This window comes from Crocodylus siamensis, chromosome 9 (assembly GCF_052110815.1).
Source record: "Crocodylus siamensis isolate JL-2025a chromosome 9, ASM5211081v1, whole genome shotgun sequence".
NCBI lineage: Eukaryota > Metazoa > Chordata > Crocodylia > Crocodylidae > Crocodylus > Crocodylus siamensis.
Genome location: NC_143403.1, coordinates 19869200 through 19875199, shown reverse-complemented (window position 1 = coordinate 19875199; position 6000 = coordinate 19869200). Strand labels below are relative to the sequence as shown.

General features: G+C 47.6%; 1 protein-coding gene across 13 annotated transcripts in view; it reads left to right on the top strand.

Moving 5' to 3' along the window:
• The first annotated feature begins 1186 nt into the window (after window positions 1-1186).
• Window positions 1187-6000, top strand: part of ZNF536 (zinc finger protein 536) — a 451836-nt gene continuing 447022 nt past the window's right edge. For 3 of the 13 annotated variants that reach the window (XM_090062645.1, XM_090062638.1, XM_090062634.1), the window contains exon 1: window positions 1845-2004. The gene's annotated coding sequence lies outside the window, so the exon portion shown is untranslated. Of the gene's footprint in view, window positions 1288-1844; window positions 2005-2442; window positions 2646-2725; window positions 2854-3921; window positions 4666-6000 lie in introns of those variants that run through there. The other 10 variants (XM_090062646.1, XM_090062640.1, XM_090062636.1 and 7 more) reach the window with 7 other exon arrangements.

The following is a 6000-nucleotide window of genomic DNA, read 5'->3' as shown; positions in this document are numbered from 1 at the left end:
TCACAGCAGTGGCAGTGCAAATCTTACTGTACTTATAGGATTTTAATACAGTCCCCATAACTGAAAGAACCAGGTTTGGATCAAATAATCCGGAGAGGGAGGTTAGGGATTATAATTGATGGGTACATTGAGGTCCAGTGTTTAGGAAGAGCTAATTAATATATCCTCCTTCTGCAATTCCATGGTCTCTTTGGGAATTGCCAGAAACATAAACTTTTTTCCCTTGGACTTCTATTTTAACTAGAAGATTTCAGCTTGTGATGTTTTGCTTTTTATGTGGTAAACTGATTTAAAATGTATGCCAGTCATCTTCAGGGAACTCATTTCAGTCAAGATGAAACTAGTCTTACCTGAATCAATGTTTTAAGTGTCCCTGTGGCTTGGCATTTTGAATAATCAATCTGTCTCCATCGCTTCTTAATCATGCGCATCACAGTCTTTTTTATTTGTCAACCCTTTCGGATCCTGCCTTTTTGTTATTAACATGCCCCTAATGTCACATGCAAGCCTTTTCTTTAAAACAAGCTGCTCATTGGTGTATTTTGATACTTTTTATTATTACTAAATCTTTTTTCCCATAATTACACCACAATCATTATATAATCCCATAACAAAGAGTCTATTGAGGCACCATGCTTTTGTCAACTATGGGACACAGAATCCATAATTGCATTATTCAGCTTCCCCCCCCCCTCCCCTTTTGCTTTGTAGAAACACAACCTATTTCACCAGTCACATTTGCACCTTGTTTGCCTGGTTATATATTATTTACTAAATCGTTGCCCTGCGGATAAACCTTGTAAAGTTGCTTTAAAAAAGTTATTTGTTTGATAATTAAGTCCTGAAAACCCATCGTTTAATGATTATTCCGAACCCATAAGGCAGAGAACCTCCATGACGTTTTTCTCTAAGTTTAATTACCGTATGCTAATTTCCTTGCCTACTACGTGATTAATTAAAATCATATTTTCATAATCATTTGGCACTAGTATTGTTTTAGAATTATCATGATCCCCTAAATAGTGTATGTAAATAAAGTCGGCTCTAATGGAAAGAATCAAAATGCAACGCTGAAGACCTTTATGTGTTTGTATGCATGCGATTGGCAACATAACTGGCTTATTTACATTAAATACGCCACAAGGTTACAGTGCAGATCAACGTCACTTTATCGCTGATTACTTCTCTTAACCGCCGGAGCTGTGACTGATGCTCCGGTCCCGGTGTCCACCAAGATTTACCCTGGAGTTTTTAAAAGAAACAGACTTGAAATAGTTTCAGGAGCAGGTAAGAAGGAGGCTTTTTTTCAAAAATGGTCATATCTCTGCGGGCTCGCTAAAAAATTGTTTAGTGCAAGGCAGGAATGCAAGTAATGACAGGCGAGGGGGGCTGATGTATGTCTGAATAACAAGTCTGACAATCAGAATGTGTTCTTAGAGAATGGATAGATTTTAATAAGTGTGTTTACATGAGCTCAAGGTCAAGACCAAGCTGCGCTGTGTTAAATGGTTTCTTAGTTGCTAGACAGAGAGAAAAAATGGACGATCACAGACCATTCTTTGTAGATTATTATATCAAGGGTTCAGCTTTTGGCTCATCAAAGCTAAATGCCGCAAGACCTATCTAGTTGCTGTGAATTATGCCAAGACGACAATGGAGTGCTTTTTTAATGGTACAATGCATTTCACCTACCAGATAGGGGGAGTCCAAGCTGAAAGCTGGGAATGTCTTGTGATGTTGGGTGATCAGTATCAATGAAGGGGGCTCTTCTGAAAAGAGACAGATTAAAATAAAGCACTCTTTGCTCGGGATGTGTTGGAAACAGTTAGGAGGGCTAGCCGGAGTGGGCAATTGTGACAGCTCCGCGCTCCACTTTTCCCCCTCAGCGCAAGAAAATGATCAAGTCAATCATGTGGACATGCTTCATTATTCATTGAACACAATCTTTTACAACGCTTCGTTTACGTGCAGGACTTTCTTCTACGCTTTGCTTTAAATGCGAAGGTAAGAAAGACAAAGGTGCCGAGGGGGTTTCGGAGGCTGGCGGAGGCTCCCGCGAGCCGCCCCACCGGCTCCCAAGTCAGTCCGGACTATTTGGGGGCTCTCTCCGGGAGCCTCGCCACGGGGCCTGCGTTTTCCAGCGTGATTAAAAAATACAGTATAATTAAATATCCATAGCCGTGACGTTTGCAAGCAGGGCTGTCAGGGGAAAAGCAGCAAAGAATGAAAGGAGCGGAGAAGCCATTGAATGGCGCTATAGAACTTAGCCTGGAGAAAACCCTTTTTTTTCTCTCTCTCCTCCTCTCTCCCTCTCTCTCTCTCTCTCGTTTCTTTTAAACCCGTTATTTCCACACCAGAGAAGAGCGAGAGAGAGAGACGGGGGAGGGGGGGGGGAAGGGGGGCCGCGGGGGGGGAAGGAAAAAAAAAAAAAAAAGACTTTGCCCGGCTCGGAGCCGGCCGGCCGGGGGCTGCCAGCCCAGCCCGGCCCGCCTTGTGCGTGCAGCCGCTCGGAGGCAGCCAGCCGGTTAAGTTGCCCAGAAACTTTTTTTTGTTTTCAAGGCTCGTGGCTGCGGGAAACTTTGCCGAAGTGACTCGAAACGGGGCTTCGGCTCCGCGCAGGAGCCCGGCGGAGCGCGGGGGACCCGGTAAACTCGCCCCCCCCCCCGCCCTTAATCAAAGTTAGCTGATGCAGACCATGTGTCAAACTTGGGAGCTTCAAGTGCCTAAGAGACCTGCCATTTTGTGCTCTAATCGACCTCTTATGAATAGGCGCCGCGCATAATGCTTGGAGGAGCGCGCTGACATTCAAGTGCGCGCTAAATGTCAGCGCAGGTTGCGCCCTGCTCGAGCAAGGTAAAGGAGCCCGCCCGGGGCCGCGGCGGGCGGGAGGCACCTGTCAGCCGCCGCCGGGGCGCAGCGGGAGAGTAACAGGTTAACAGGAGGAAACTTGCACGGCAAAGCCCATGAGCCGCAGCGGCAGCGCCCGGGACCGGCCCCCGGGCGGCGCGGGGCGCGGGGGCAATTGCACGGGGGGTGGGAAGGGGAAGGGGGCATCTTAAAGTCACTGTGACTGCGATTAAGTAGCTGCTGGAGCCTCCGCCGGTGGTGTTTGTTTGGGGTTTTTTTTTGGGTGGGGGGGGTTGCACCTCCCGGTGGCACCGAGCCGTCTTCTGCAGGGACGAAGTCTGGAGGAGGCGGGGGCGGGATAGGGCTCCAGTCACCGAGAGCCGGAGGTCTTTGATGCCGGGGAGGAAAGGATCCAGCTCTGCCTGCGCCCATCTGTTGCAGTTTTGCAAATAATGGAGCTAGACGTGTGTGCGTGTGCGTGTGCGCGCGCGCGTGTGTGAACTTTACACCACGAATAAAAGGGGGTGAAGGTTGGAAGGGGGTTTCCTGTTATTATTCTTGTTATCAGCCTGATGGTTATTTGAAGGGTCGCTGGTGCTGGCGAGGCAGCCGGGTCTGCCGGGGTCCAGCGGAAAAGTTAGTTTTTTGACTCCTGCCTTGGCGCGGCTTCCCCCGGGGCAGCCGGGGGGTCCGGCGCCGGTTCCCGTGCCTGGACGGCACTGTCGAAGGGCTGGCTTTTTTTGTTGCTGTTGTTCGGCGGAGGTTGTTATGTCTCTAGGAGTGTCTAGGCGGAGACGTGATTTGTCAGATCCCTTCGTTTCCACTTTAGCAGAAAATGAGCCGGGGGAGAGGAGAGGGCTTCGCCATCCGGGGCTGCCGTGTTGTGATGCGGGAGGCAGGGACAAACAATGAGACCGCGGGCAGGGCAGGGCAGGGGCGGGCGCGTGTGCACCCCCCTCGCCTCGCACTGCACTTTTAGTGCCGTGCCCTTTCCCCCCCCCGCTTCTCCCGTGCAGTTTAAAATCAATCCAACAGGGGCCGTGTTTGCTGAGCGGATCCGAATCGCAGCGCGAGCCGCCTGCTGCTGGGAGGCGGGCGGAAAAGAAAGAAAGAAAGAAAGAAAATAAATACAAATACGGCGAGAGAGCCTATTTTGAGTGTCATAATTAAGTTTGGAAGCCTTGTTTGGGCTCCTTCCGCGCGGGGAGGCCGGGCTCGCAGCCCCCCTGCCGGGGGGGGGGGGGGGGGCGGGCGCCGCTGCACGTCCACTTGGAGGAGACTGTTTTCTTTGCGAGTTTAATATTAGCAACTATATTTTTTACTTGGTCCAACCGGATCTGATGATTCCTGCGAAGATCCCCCCCGCCCCCCATCACTCAAGATCTTTGTTCATTGTTCATTGAGTGTGGAAGGCTGCTTAAATGGGGGCGGGGGCAGAGGCCCCCTGGCTGGCTTGAAATAGTAAACCTGAATGGGGAGGGTGGCTGGGAAAGTGGACATTGCAGCTTTAATTAACTTCAAGATGCTCCAGCGAGGACCAGAGCGTAGTAGTGACGTTGCCTCATAAATCTGTCCAGTACAGTGTGTTGCACTGAACTATTACAGTAGCACCATCGCCTTGAATATTCACTACCTATCCGGGAGCAGATTTGCATAATTGGATCTTTTTGTTTTTTTGTTTTTTGTTTTTTTAAATGAAACTCGTTTGCCAAAAACAAACCAAAAAAAAAAAATCCAAACAAACCAAAAACAAACCAAAACCCACGTGAAAACCGCGGCGATCTGCATGATTGTACAGGGTTCAAACATATCCGAAAAGTAAGTGACCTGCATAAGTACATCAATAGGTTAAGTGCAAATAAGATGAGAAGTGCTTCTGAAAGCTGTACATTCCCGATGTGGTCTCTGGGGTTGTTTCTCAATAGCGGGATTTTTCTGTAGCCTCAGGGGTTTTAGGTTTTCTGTCTGCTTTCATAACTTTTTCTTTCCTCGCACACTTCTAGGCAAGGTGAGGCTTTTGCACAGTGTCTGGGTACCTGCGTGGATGTTGGGGGAGAGGCAAAGGTTGACAAATTGTGATGCTTGGTATTTGGGTTGTGTAGTTAGTTGCAGCTGCTGTGGGAGCTAAATGTGCACTGCTTTCATGTTTCTGCTCATTGGGCAGCTCATCACTAATACTTCTGATTACTCAAAGGGGTGTGTGTGTGTGTGTGTGTGTGTGTGTGTGTAAAACAGTTAACTAACCTAAGCTCCTGTTTCTCTATATTATAGAGGCAATTAGTTTCTTAATGCAGTTCCCCCTCTCCATGTACTGTAGTTTACTAAGAGTAAAGATCACTGGAGTATTTTAAAATGCCTGAAATATTCAAGTGAATTTGTAAATGACGTGTGACAATCATTCCTTTAAACTAGGTGGCTAGTTTATCATTCACTTGTTTTGCTTTTTTTTCTTTTGGGAACAGAGGCTTGCAAATATGTCTTAAATAATAAGATCCTAGTTATTGGAGTGGCATCAAGATGAAGTTTAAGCATCAAGACATTAAGGGCATTGCCTCCTGAGAGGGGGTACAGAACAGAAGTGTTAAGGCCGATTTGGTCCAAGTTTTACACAATGTTTCTCTTCCCTTCTTGCTGAAGGCCGTTTTAGTTATGATGTCATTCTGATAGTGGAGAGCAAATGTCTCCTGATTCTACCATTAAATGCCTGGCTGATTTGCCTGATAATGATAGCATTGACGTCCTGCTCCTTGATAAATGCAAGCCCTATGAGCCCTATGAATTAACTTTTTTTTCCCCACAGATGAGAGTCAAGTAGCTTTAGGACCCATGAATGTAGCAGCAGTACTTGGACAGATTACCTGGATCCTATTCATTTCTGCAACAGCAACCACAACCCCCTATCCTTCCTGCTCGCCCCCCCCCCCCTCCTCCCCCAACCAAAACCTCTCCCTAAATGCCACTTTTCTTATAATGCAGTCTGGGCCTGATCTTCAGAGCTACTGAGTGTCCGCAGTTCTCACTGACTTGAGATTGAGTTTAGGTGCTTGGCTCCTCTGGAAATCAGGCCCTATGTTCAGTAAACAGCTGATTTGTTTTTCTTAACTTAGACAACTTGAGAGAGCAATCTGATTTGTAGTCAATACAAAAGCTTGT